Source organism: Oryza sativa, chromosome 1 (genome assembly GCF_034140825.1).
Source record: "Oryza sativa Japonica Group chromosome 1, ASM3414082v1".
Lineage (NCBI taxonomy): Eukaryota > Viridiplantae > Streptophyta > Magnoliopsida > Poales > Poaceae > Oryza > Oryza sativa.
Genome location: NC_089035.1, coordinates 18432843 through 18446910, shown reverse-complemented (window position 1 = coordinate 18446910; position 14068 = coordinate 18432843).

Genomic DNA, 14068 nt, shown 5'->3' with positions numbered 1-14068 from the left:
AATAATAGAAAACAAACTAAAATGAAAATTAAAAGAAGTACAACACATTAATATTAGTTTAAAACTTTAGAAATAGTAAATAAGAATTATTTGGTGTAATATTTTATAATTTTTGTATGAATAATGATATGTCATTATTGTATGACTGTTGAAAGAGTTTGTAATTATTTTATAATTATTGTATGACTGTCATTATTGTACGAATAATTATTTATGTATGATTTTTTTTCTTTTCATGTAGATGGATCGGCAATGGATGTACGCTGACCGGCGGTCCAAAGAGTTTATTGACGGCGTGCATTATTTTTTGAGAGTGGCCGAAGCTAACAGGCATAAGGGTTTTATTTGTTGTCCATGCAATAAGTGTAAGAATCAGAAGGAGTATTCTGCATCCAGGACTATTCATTTCCATTTGTTTGAGTCGGGGTTCATGCCAAGCTATAACTGTTGGACATCCCACGGAGAGGAAGGGGTTGAAATGGAAGAAGATGAAGTGGAAGACGATAATATTCCGGACTTTAGTCAGGACGCTGGATTTGAAGGAAATCAAATGGGCGAGGAGGAAAGGGATGCTGATGGTAACGACGTTGCGGATGATCTTGGTCAGATGTTGCAGGACGCCAAGGAGGACTGCGAAAGTGAAAAGGGGGCCCATAAATTGGACAAGATGTTAGAGGACTACAGAACGTCGTTGTACCCAGGTTGCGAGCAGGGGCACAAAAAGTTGGATACCACTCTGGAGTTCTTGCAATGGAAGGCAAAAAATGGTGTTAGTGACAAGGCATTTGGTGATTTATTGAAACTCGTCAAGAACATTCTTCCGGAGGGAAACAAATTGCCTGAGACAACGTACGAGGCTAAGAAGATAGTCTGCCCTCTAGGACTGGAAGTTTAGAAGATCCATGCATGTCCGAATGATTGTATCCTATATCGCGGTGAGGAGTACGAGAACCTAGAAGCATGCCCTGTTTGCAAAGCACTACGATACAAGATTAGACGAGACGATCCAGGAGAAGTTGACGGGCAGCTAACAAAGAAGAGAATTCCTGATAAGGTGATGTGGTATTTCCCTATAATACCACGGCTAAGGCATTTGTTCAGGAATAAGGGGAATGCTAGAACGATGCGATGGCACGCTGAAGAGCGTCAACAGGACGGGATGCTGAGACACCCCGCCGATGGTTCGCAGTGGCGAAACATCGGCAAAAAATTTAAAGACTTTGAAAAGGACGCATGAAACATACGGTTTGGTTTAAGTACGGATGGCATGAATCCTTTTGGAGAGATGAGCAGCAGCCATAGCACTTTGTCGCGCCCCAAAACAACCCTAAAATACATCCTCTAAATTATGCCTAGAATAATTAAAATCCTTGTGAAAGCCTTTAAAAATTAAAATGTGCAAAGTTAAAAGTCAATAAAGGCTTGGAGGATTTTTTGTATATTTCCTAAAAGCCTAAAATGTGTAAATAAATTTTAGTGGAATTTTCAGAGCACAAATAATAATTGTTAAGAAATAAACAAAGTTAAAAATGTTTTATAAAAAGAAAAACCCTAAAAATCCCCCTTCCCTCTCTTGGGTCGGCTCGGCCCATTTCCCTCCCCCTCTCCCTTCTCTCCCCGCGGCCCATCCGGCCTCTCCCCACGCGCGCGCCGCTGACGGGTGGGCCCGCCCGCCACCCTCGCTGACGGGTGGGGCCCACCCGTCATCTCCTTCCTCCCGCCGCTCCCGCCGCCTCGCCCGCGCCTAGCGCCGCCGCCGCCGTGAATCCCGCCGCCTCCCGTCGTCCCCGCGTGAAATCAATAGGGGGGAATTACTCCCCGTGATCCCCTCCCCGTTTCCCCCCATTTTCCCCTCTCTCTCTCTCTCGCATTCAAACGGCTGGATTTGCTCCCGCAAATCTCGCCGGCGCCATTGATGGCGGTCGGACCTCCCGGCCGGTTTCCTTCCTTCCCCGGCCGCCCTCTCCCCCTTCCAACCCCATTTAAACCCTCCCCGCACCTCCTTCGCCCGTTTCCACCCTTTTGCCGCACCTTCTCCTCGCCGGAATCGAGCTCGCGCCGTCGCCCTCTCTCTCCTCCGTCGCCGACGACCTTCGGCCGGCTCTCTCCGCTCGCCGGGACCGTTTCCCGCCCCAGCGTCGCCTTCTCCGGCTTCGCCGCACCGCCGCCGTCACCGTCCACCCCCTTGTCGAGCTCGCCGACCGCCAGAGCGCCGCCGTCCCCGTCCGCCCGAGCCGCGCCGCTGCCTTCCTCCGCTCCGGTCGCCTTTTTCGTCGTCGCCGTCGACCTAGAGTGAGCCGTGGACCGCCGCCTCGTTTCCCCCTTTCCCTCCCCTCTCTCGGACGCCGCTCCGCCGCGCCTATGGCTGCCGCCGGCGACCATAGGGGCGCAGGCGCGCCGCCTCCCGCCGGCCACGCCGACGTGGCCGCCTTCGGGCGCGCCGAGCGGCTGCCGCGTGGGGCCCGGCCGTCAGCCGCCCGCGCCCTCGGGTGCGGCTGACGCGTGGGGCCCACGGCGCCGGCCGGTGCGAGCCCGGGTGCGCCCGGTCCACCGTGGACCGTGAGGCTGCCACGTGGGCCCCACTCCCGTGGACCCGGTCCGCGCCCCCCTCCCCCTCGGCTGACGCAATAATCCATTTTTAAATTAAAATTTAAATGAAGAAATTCGTAAATATTCATTTAAAGAGCATATAAACCTCAAATGGCCATAACTTGGCCATTTGAACTCGGAATTGGACCGTTCAAGTCTCTAATTTTTCCTTAAGAAGTCAAGAACCCATTTTTGTGCTTTGTTCCTACTTGTTATATGAAGTTTATTAGAGTAAAAGCCTTTTTATTTTCCATTGGTCGTGTAGACGCTGCAGCTTCGGAAGATCCGCTCTTCGTGGAGGTTGAAGCCGACGTTTGGGAAAGCGAGCAAGGCAAGTCACATCATCCTTGAACATATTGAATCCCAGTTTATAAAATTATTTTGATTTAAATTAATGCATTATCGCTTTATTTAAATTCCCGCGTTATCACTGTTTTATTTAGCCATGCCTATTTACCTTTGTTATGACCTTATTATTATTGCTATTATTATTATTACCTTGTTCACCCTAGACTAAACAAAACCTCCAACTAGTGGGTACCCTATGCGTGGTACCACTAGTATGAATTTAGGTAGATGCTTCGCTGGTTAATTAGGCAACATTAGGTGGTTTTACAACTCTAGACTTTGGGAGTATTCATATCACCTGGACACTATGGAATGGTTGGATTATTGTGGAATTGGATTCACACCTCCCCCTCTATTCAAAATCCTCAAAATGGTTTTAGGCTGGGCTCGGGGTGCATGGTTTTGATAGTAGCGCCTCGGCCATATAAGGACCGGTCTTCGGGCTTCTGTTGCAAAGCACTACCGTACTTCCACATGTCTAGTGGGTAAGGCTTAGTTTGTGGCTCAGTCTGGTTATAAACAAAAGTACACGGATGGAGATGGACGAAGTCGGGGGTCGATGGACATCTCTAGGGCAAATGAAGGCTACACGAGCTGCGGCCTGGTAGTCGAGATGTCATGGCACAGGGCTGGTGTCCTGCTGCTAGGGGCTCAGTCCTGCCTACCTGTCCCGGAGGTTCCGGCCGTAGGTGGGGTTGGGTCGGTACTCTTGTCTATGGCTAGGATGGGTTGGAAACTATGTCACATCTTCCGTCCGTATACCGTGGTGGTATGTGGCATGTGGTTACACGTGAGGAAGATGTGTCTTGTGGGTAAAGATGTACACCTCTGATCAGAGTATAACCTATTCGAATAGCCGCGCCCTCGGTTATGGGCAAGCCTAGCAATGTACCCAAGTTAGTGTTTTAATTCTTAAAACCTGCTTAACAACTAAAATATGGAATGGTTGGCCTGGGTTGGCTTGGGACGAGCTGGGACCCAGGGTCGGGTTGCCAGTTCGGTCTGAATCATCGTAGGCCTTGGGTTAAGGCAGGTTCGTGTGGGTTCATGGCCTTGATTAATAATCTTGTATAGCTCTAGGATCGTATTTACAAAATAAGCTTTGAGCAACTAAGTGTCTTTTAATGCTGTTTACTGCAAACCCTAACCCCTCATATTATAACCCCCTTGTACTCCCTTGCATTTATTCTGCACTTGTGGGTGTGTCTTGTTGAGTATGGTGGTTGTACTCAGTCTTGCTCAATTTTTCCCAAACCCAGAAGAGGAGTTCCTGGATGATGAAGGCTTTGGTGTCTAGCTCGTGCCTGCCGTCAAGCGCCTATGGTCGTCGCCCTAGTCTTCCGCTGTTTTTCGTTTGTCTTCTTGTGTGCTGGGCCTTCGCCGCCCATGTAATAAATTAATTATTTACGCTTCCGCTTGTTAAACTCTGAATTGTATCAACTTTTGGTGTACCTTGCCTCCTAGGACAAGGAATAATACACGCACGTAAGGAACGCCCGTTGGGTTATTTCCGGTCGTGACACACTTGGCCCGTTACGATGTGTATCTACAACCTCCCTCCTGGCTATGTATGAAGAGGAAGTACATAATGATACCAATTATTATTCAAGGCCCCAAGCAACTTGGTAACGACATCGATGTGTACCTAGGACCACTGGTCGAAGATCTTAAACTGTTATGGAAAAAGGAAGGTGTCCCCGTGTGGGACGAGAACAAACAGGAGGAGTTTAACCTACGAGCGCTGCTGTTCGTAACCATTAACGATTGGCCTGCACTTAGCAACCTTTCCGGTCAGTCCAACAAGGGGTACAAGGCTTGCACTCACTGTATGGATGAAACAGAAAGTACGTATCGTAAGCACTGTAGGAAGGTTGTGTACATGGGTCATCGTCGATTCCTTGCTGCAAACCACCCGGTACGGAAGAAAGGCAAGCACTTTGAACATAAGGCGGACCACCGTACGAAGCCTAAATATCGCAGCGGGAAAACAGTGTTTGCTATGGTTAAAGACCTTAAAGTAGTGTTCTGAAAGGGGCCTGGAAGCCAGCCTATAGAGAGCGAAGGTGGTCACGCAGCGATGTGGAAAAAGAACTCTATATTTTGGGAGTTACCCTATTGGGAATTCTTGGACGTCTGCCACGCAATTGACGTGATGCACCTCACTAAGAACCTTTGCGTAAACCTTCTTGGCTTCCTAGGTGTATATGGAAAGTTGAAAGATACATTGGAAGCATGTAATGATCTAAAGCATATGGAACAACTCGGCGACCTTCACCCGGAACCAAAGGAGAAAGGAAGCCATTACTTGAGTCCAGCCAGCTACACTCTTAGCAAGGCAGAGAAGGAAAGTATGTTTGAATGCTTGGAGAGCATAAAGGTACTGTCTGGATACTCCACGAATATCAACCGAATAATAAGCACGAAGGAGAAGAAGTTCATAAACCTAAAGTCTCATGACTGTCACGTGTTGATGACACAACTGCTACCAGTTGTAATAAGGGGTATCCTTCCAGACAATGTCCGGGCAACAATAACAAAGCTATGTGCTTTCATGAACGCAATTTTGCAGAAGGTTATCGACCCGGATAGATTAGAAGCCCTTCAGAATGATGTGGTGCAATGTCTTGTCAGTTTTGAGTTGATATTTCCACCTTCATTTTTCAATATAATGAAGCATATGCTTTGTCACCTTGTCAAAGAGAACAGTATTCTCGGGCATGTGTACCTACACAACATGTTTTCTTTCGAGAGGTACATGGCGTGTTCTGAAGAAGTATGTTCGTAACCGTGCTCGTCCAGAGGCAAGCATCGCCAAGGGGTATGGAACAGAGGAGGTCATCGAATTTTGCGTAAAATTTATTGAAAACCTTCGCCCAATCAGGGTACCTGAATCACGCCATGAAGGGAGACTACGGGGAAAGGGAACTCTCGGAAGGAAAGCAATAATGACGGTAGACAACAATTTATTCCGTAAAGCCCATTTCACGGTTCTGCAACAATCTTCATTGGTAGCTCCTTACATCGAGGAGCACTTGGCTCTAGTTCACGCTAGAAACATCGGTAAGTCCGATGCATGGATTACACGGCATCACATTGATACTTTCCCCGCGTGGCTACGACAACATCTCATGGGTAACGAGACGATCAACCAACAACTGGCCTTCCTGGCGAGGGGACCATCTGGGTCGATCGCGACATTCCAGGGATATGAGATCAATGGGTACACATTCTACACGAGAGCCCAAGACATGAAGAGCATGAACCAAAACAGCGCAGTTCGTATCGATGCCATGGGACACGATGGAACAACCGGCACGTATTACGGTGCCATCGAGGACATATGGGAACTTGACTATGGTCCTCTCAAGGTCCCTCTGTTCCGGTGCCAATGGGTTAGGTTGACTGGTGGAGGCGTAATGATTGATGACAGTGGGATGACAACGGTTGACCTTAACAAGGTTGGATACTCGGACGAACCTTTTGTCCTTGCCAATGATGTAACGCAAGTCTTTTACGTGAAGGACATGTCTAGCAAAGGAAAGAAGGGTAGAGGGCATGACGAGCCGAAGCGTCACGTGGTTCACCCAGGCAAAAGAAAAATCGTCGGAGTTGAGGACAAGACTGACGAGGATTACGATTAGTTGGATGGGCAACCCCCTTCCACGGTGATGATTGACCCTAGCATCCTCCTATCAAATGAAGACACCCCTTACTCACGTAGCGATCACAAGGAGGGAACAATAGTGAGGAGATAGTACGTGCGGTCAACCGTCACCGCCGATGTATTGCCGTAATTATTGTATACACGATGTAAACTATTTTGGATGTATTGATTATCCATATAAATCAATTGTTGTATGGCATATGTTAATTACGTACGATTATTAGAGGTTTTAACAGTTTTAAATCATGTATATGCTAGTTATATGCAATAATTAGAATTTTTAAAAGTTTTAAATGATGCATGTGGCATTTACATATGTTACTTAGAGTTTTTAACAATTTTAAATCATGCATATGCTAGTTATATGCGATAATTAGAATTTTTAAAAGTTTTAAATCATGCATGTGGCATTTACATATGTTACTTAGAGTTTTTAACAATTTTAAATCATGCATATGCTAGTTATATGCGATAATTAGGATTTTTAAAAGTTTTAAATCATACATGTGGCATTTACATATGTTAATTAGAGTTTTTAACAATTAATTTAATATCATTCATATGCTAATTATATATGATTATTAGAATTTTTATTAATTTTAAATCATATATTTGCTTATTACGTTTTATCCACTTAATTTACTACAGACAACAATAATTTTTCGAAGTAATTGTCATTAATTTTTCGACTTTAAATAATTTTAGTGCATTATTTTCTATTTTAGAAACACATATGTAATGGAAATCAATATTCAGTGCGTTTATCAGTAGTCCTGGTTCTTAACCCTAACCGGGTTTAAAAAGAATTTGAAAATAGAGGGAAATTATCTTTAGTCCCGGTTGATGAGAACAACCGGGAGTAATGATATCTTTACTCCCGGTTGTTGAGAACAACCGGGAGTAAAGATCTTATCTTTAGTCCCGATTGATAAGATCTTTACTCCCAGTTGTTCTTGTTCTCATCAACCGGGACTAAAGATTTAGGGGTATATATATATTCCCGATGCGCGCCCTCGTCTTCTCCACCAACACTTAGAAGTTTTTTCCCCGATCGATCTCTCTCGGCTTCTCCTTCGCCGCCACTGCCTAGGGCATCCCCGCGCCGACGCCGCCGTCGTATCTCGCCGTTGTCTCGCGGGCGTCGTCGTCGCCGCCTCCGCCGCCTCTGCCACCTCCGCCGCCGCCGCATCTCTAGGGTGAGAGCCGCCGCCGCCTCCCTCTCTCTCCAACCTTGATCTCTCTCTCTCTCTCCCCAAACCGCCGCCGGCCGCCTCGTTGCCGACGCCGCCGCCGACGTCGTCGCGGCCGAACACGACTCCGCCGCGCCGACGATGCCGACCCCGACCTCGATACGGCAGCCACCGGCGACGACGTCGCGCCGGCAGTGCCGACGAAGCCGGGCCACCGCGCCGCCGCGCCACGACGCCGGGCCGCGCCACGCCGCCGCGGCGGCACAACGCCAGGACGCCACGACGCCGCCGCAGCACGCCACTGCCGCGCTGCTACGCCGCCGCCGCGCCGCGCGCCACTCCGCCGCCGCGCCAAGCCGCAGCCGCGCCGCCACGCCGTCGCCGCGCCGCGCGCCACTCCGCCGCCGCGCCAAGCCGCAGCCGCGCCGCCACGCCGCCGCTCCGCTGCCGCCACACCACCGCTCCGCTGCCGCCACGTGAACGAACGAACGATCGTGAACGAACGAAACGTACGTGAACGTGAACGAACGAACGAACGTGAACGAGAACGTGAACGAACGTGAACGAACGAAACGTACGTGAACGAGAACATGAACGCGAACGAACGTAAACCTAACGTGAACGTGAACGAACGTGAACTTAACGTTGTATGTGAACGTACGTAAACGAACGAACGTGCGTGAACGAAAAGTGAACTTAACAAGAACGCGAACATGAACTTAACGTACGTTAACGTGAACGCACGTGAACGAACGAACGTAGGTGGACGAAACGTGAACTTAACAAGAACGCGAACGTGAACGATCGTGAATGAAACATGAACTTGGTGAGAACGCGAACGTGAAATACAATATATGTTACTTTGCGTTTATCCTAATACATCTTTTTGTATGTTGCAGAAAAGACGTAGTCGTCGTCGTCCCTCAAGCCGGAGTGGTAGCTAACCCTCGAAGGAATTCGCGCAGGCAAGTGATGTAAATATATGATTGTTAGATTTTTAATGCAATTAAGACTATTAGATTTAATATACGACACTTGGACTTAGCATATATGATTATCTAAGTTTGAAATGTACGACACTTAGACGACTTAGCATATATGATTACCTAGGGTCCTAATATACGACACTTATACTTAGCATAGTATAAGATTATTAGATTTGTAATAAGACAGCATATAAGATTGTGTAGGGTTCTAATATACGACAATTAGACTTAGCATATATGACTATTTGAGTTTTAATATAAGATTATTAGAGTTCTAATACAAGATTATTTGAGTTTTAATATAAGATTATTAGATTTGTAATTAGACTTAGTATATAATTATTGTCTAGGGTCCTAATATACGACACTTAGACTTAGCATAGTTGACTATTACAGTTTTAATACAATATTATTTGAGTTTTAATATAAGATTATTAGATTTGTAATAAAACTTAGCATATAAGATTGTGTAAGGTTCTAATATACGACAGTTAGACTTAGCATTTATGACTATTTGAGTTTTAATATAAGATTATTAGAGTTCTAATACAAGATTATTTGAGTTTTAATATAAGATTATTAGATTTGTAATTAGACTTAGTATATAATTATTGTCTAGGGTCCTAATATACGACACTTAGACTTAGCATAGTTGACTATTAGAGTTTTAATACAATATTATTTGAGTTTTAATATAAGATTATTAGAGCTTTAATATAAGATTATTAGATTTTTAATAAGACTTAGCATGTAGGATTGTGTAGGGTTCTAATATACGACAGTTAGACTTAGTATATTTGACTTAGCATATATGATTGTTAGCATATAAGATTGTTAAAGCAAAAATGACCTATAGACTTAGCAAATATTTCTTGTATGAACAGATGGCTGATCGCGATGAGGAACAGATACTGTACAATACAATCGTGGAGGGAAGCAGCCAGTACTGGAACGAAGAAGAGGGGAACGAGGATCCAAACCAGTACTTGAACGAGGAAGGGAACGTGGAGAGGGAAGCGGAGGGGAACCAGGAGGGGAACGTGGAGAGGGATGTGGAGGGGAACCAGGAGGAGGAGGCTAGTGGAAGTCAACCCTCCGCTGGACAGAAGAGGGCACGCAGGCAACGAGGTGCCACGAAGAAACTAGAGGGTCGGCACATCATAACGGAAGTGGACGAAGATGGCCGACCTAGTGCCCCAGCGGAAGCAGCCAAGAACTACGTACGACACAGCTATTGGGTTGTGCGGGATAACGTGCCTGTCAGTATGGTGTACTGGCGCAGAACAAGGGCACGCGGAGATCATGAGAGCTTTGTCCCAGATTCGGAGAAAGAGATGCTGTGGACCACAATGCTCGAGACATTCACCCTTCCCGCGGGTACAGAGGACAAAGTGAAAAGGTGGACTCTAAAGAAAATGGCAGAACTGTTTCAGAGCTTCAAGGGAGATCTGTACCAGAAATATATCCTGAAGGGGCAGACACCGAACTTCGACACATTCCCAAAGCTAAGGGATCACTAGGACGAGTTCGTTGCATATAAGACAGGTCAACAAGGGTAGGCGATGATGGAAAGAAACAAAGAAAATGCCGCCAAGAAGAAGTACCATCACCACTTGGGGTCAGGCGGCTATAGCGTCGCTATGCCGAAGTGGGAGGAGATGGAGGCAAGCTTGCTTGAGAGGGGTATCGAACTGGCCACCGCTAAATGGCTGGATCGATCGAAGTGCTGGTACTATGCTCACGGTGGAATGCTCAACCCAGTTGATGGCTCCCTGGTCTTCAGCGATCAGATACGCGAGGCTACGCATCGACTAACGGACGCAGTGGAAGCCTCTTCGGGGGGCACGTTCCGACCCGACAGAGAGAAGGACGAGCTGTCACTCGCCCTGCAGACTCCAGAGCATCCAGGACAAACAAGAGGGAAAGGAGTGATTCCTTGGAAGATTGGATTCAAGGAGGACATCCACACGTACAGGAGTCAGATGAGGAGCAAGAGAGATACCGAGGCGAAGATTGTAGATCTTGAGTACAGGGTATCGAGCTACGAGCTAAGCATGCAAGAGGAGGCGGCAAGGAAGGTTGGTGAACACATGGCCGCACATCGGTCCCATGATCCCCAGCCGACCATTCCTCCTGCAATGGTGAGCCCTTCAGGCAATCGTAGCAGCTGCGCCTCCACGGGGCAGGTAGGATCACAGAGCATGGACGCCATGCAAACCCAGGACGAAATCACCTGCCCCGTTGATGACATCACTCAGCGGACACCATGTGAGCTGCATATTCCCTTCAAGAACTTATCAATAAAGGTAAGCTCGTAGTTTATAGATTTTAGATTTGTCCATTCCGCAAGTTGCTGCTTATATATGTTGATTACTAATAAATAACCTCTCACCACGTGAAGGTGGCGTCGGGCATGGCCATCCCGACGGACCCTTCAGGTACTTACCACTGCAGGCCGATTCCAGCAGGATACTCCAAGGTCGAAGTTGAGTTGGTGGAAGGTGCGTACGAGGACCTCGAGTTGGATTACCCTGGAGGAGACGGTGAGTCGCATCTACGAGACACAAGCCACGCCATTATACTATGGCGCAAGCGGTATATCATCCTCCCTGGCTGACAAGCAGCGTCTCGTGCACCATCTCCTCCGGCTCCACCATCTCCTCCTCCGACTCCGCCATCTCCTCCTCAGGCTCCTGCACCGTCTCCTCCTCATGCTCCAGCACCGTCTCCACCTCAGGCTCCTACACCAACTCCTCCTCAGGCTCCTACACCAACTCCTCCTCAGGCTCCTACACCAACTCCTCCGCAAGCTCCTCATCCGGTACCTTCCAAGTCAAGGGCCCCCCAAGCTCCACCGCATGCCCCCACAAGGGCAACGAAGAAGGCGAAAGTTGACGCCACAAAAAACAAGGACCCGGGGTACGATTGCATGCAAGAGGAGCTTGACGCTTATGTGGCATCATAAGTCAGGAGACAATTGAAGCCTCGAAGTCCAGAAAAGAAGATTCCTATAGACCCGAGTGCCAGGAACTTTTTCAGGGGTATGTCTGCACCTACCAAGGAGGCCATAAAGCTATCGGACTATGAGCAAACCAGTCCCTCAGCTTGGAGAGGAACCAAACCAAGAGATCGAGCCGTTGGTGACCGGTGAAGATTTTGGAATACAAGAATTTATTAATGACACCGGGCTAACTATGGATCAATTGCTACGAGGCGCACCAATCGAAAAGGCGGAAGTGAAATACATGTACGAACTCGGTAAACCGCTTGTCAAGCCTGAGCAGCTGCAGTCCCTACCCAGACAAATATACAAGTTCCATCAACTGTACATGGAGATGAGCGCCACCGGTAGAGAGATGATCGGAGCGAGGATCAGGGACACGGACTTCTTGCAAGGAGATGACATTCTCTTGATCAATTTCAAGGGTATCTACGAACTATACCAGCTGGACGCCCTCGACGTCTCTATTATGAGTTGCTAGATTTTGTAAGTATCGTTCAGTTAGATTTCTTATTACGTTTCCTTTAATTAAATAGGTCCTTGTATATAAGTAGACTATATATAATATATACTTCCTTTTATCGTTGTAGAATGGAGATTCAAAGGGCCCGACGGCGGGGGGGTTTTGATACTGGATTCATTGACCCTCGGAAAGTAAACGTCGCAATGCTCGACCAGTATCCGCAAGCCACAGAGGACAATCTCGTCCATCTCTTGAAGGCGCAGCATTACAAGACGTTCATACTATTGCCGTACAACACAGAGTTAGTTTTTACTGTCTTCCTATACCAAATATCATTCCCGCACGAACATGCTAAGTGTTTCATATGTAATGCATCCCACGCACATTGCAGATTCCACTGGGTCCTTTTACTCTTCGACCTAGAGGCCTGCACCGTCAACGTATATGACTCAATAGATAAAAAAGTCTACGTTTGACAATGTTTTCGAACTTATAGACAGGTACTGTCATAAGTTCCTATGTTAATTAAGAATCTTGTTATAATTAATTGCTACTATGAATCATAGCTTTAAACTGCATGTAGGGCTTGGTATCGGTTCCGTCATTTGGTCCGCGGCAAATGGAGAGAAAGACTTAGGCAGAAGTTCAATTTTCCTGTGAGTACACATGCTCTACATTTATATTCAATCTCCAATTCAAATACATACAAGTGTATATTAATTAGATCTCTTGCCGTTTGTCATTTATTTATAGTGCGCAAAGCAAAAGCAGGGAACTAACTTGTGCGGCTACTACGTGTGCGAGTATTGCCACTGCCTTGCAGACCAAATCATCACCACAAGAGAGCTCGATGTACGTACAAATAAATTCAAAATTTCATTGCGTACATATCGATTTGTTTTTAATTACTAATTAATTTCATACATTCATATAGTTTATTCGTATGAGGGATAACCTGATCACACACAAGGAATTTATCGCGGCGGTTAAAGAACAACTCATGGGATTCATCAACGAATAAATCCTTGATCCCAAGGGTGAATTCTACTACGACGGAAATACAATTCATTGGTCCTTAGCTTCTGAGATAACGACTACGACTACTACTACGTCGAAATCGTAGCTAGCTAGGACATCATAATGGATTGTAATTAATACATGTCTATTTTTCTATATGCATATACACATTTTCTTTAATGTAAATATATATTTTGGTCATATATATATATAAACCATGCAGCAACAAGGCCATGCAAACAAAAAGGTCAGCTCGATCTTTAGTCCCGGTTATTTCACCCGGGACTAAAGATAGCGATCTTTAGTCCCGGATTGGTAGTCCCGGTTTGAAAACCGGGACTAAAGGGGGTTACGAACCGGGACTACAAACGCTTTCTCCATCAGTGCTATCCGCCAATGAGGTGCCTGCCCTGCCAACTACTTAGGAGTGTGCCAGCATTCTACATGGTTGTCGCCTCCATGATCACTTAGCAGGTCAGTTTCAACACTCGGCCTCTCTCCCTTTTCCCTTCCCACGTTCTTATGGTGCTCTTTGTTCTCATGTGTGTGTTGCAAAAAGATTTGCTCGATAGAATGCTTATTCGATGTAATATCGTTCATTGCAATTTTTAGATTTTTATGTTCATTACTACTGCATGGCTTGATTTGGAAGACAACTACTGTGAAGAGCATCAGAAGTGGCAATGACAACAAGCTATGGTGTATTATCCCAGAAATATTGCCATGTCTGCGTGTTGTATCTTCTCACACTTATCTTACTTTCATCTGGTGTAAGCAAGCACTATGTTTCTTCACTTATCTGTTTATTAT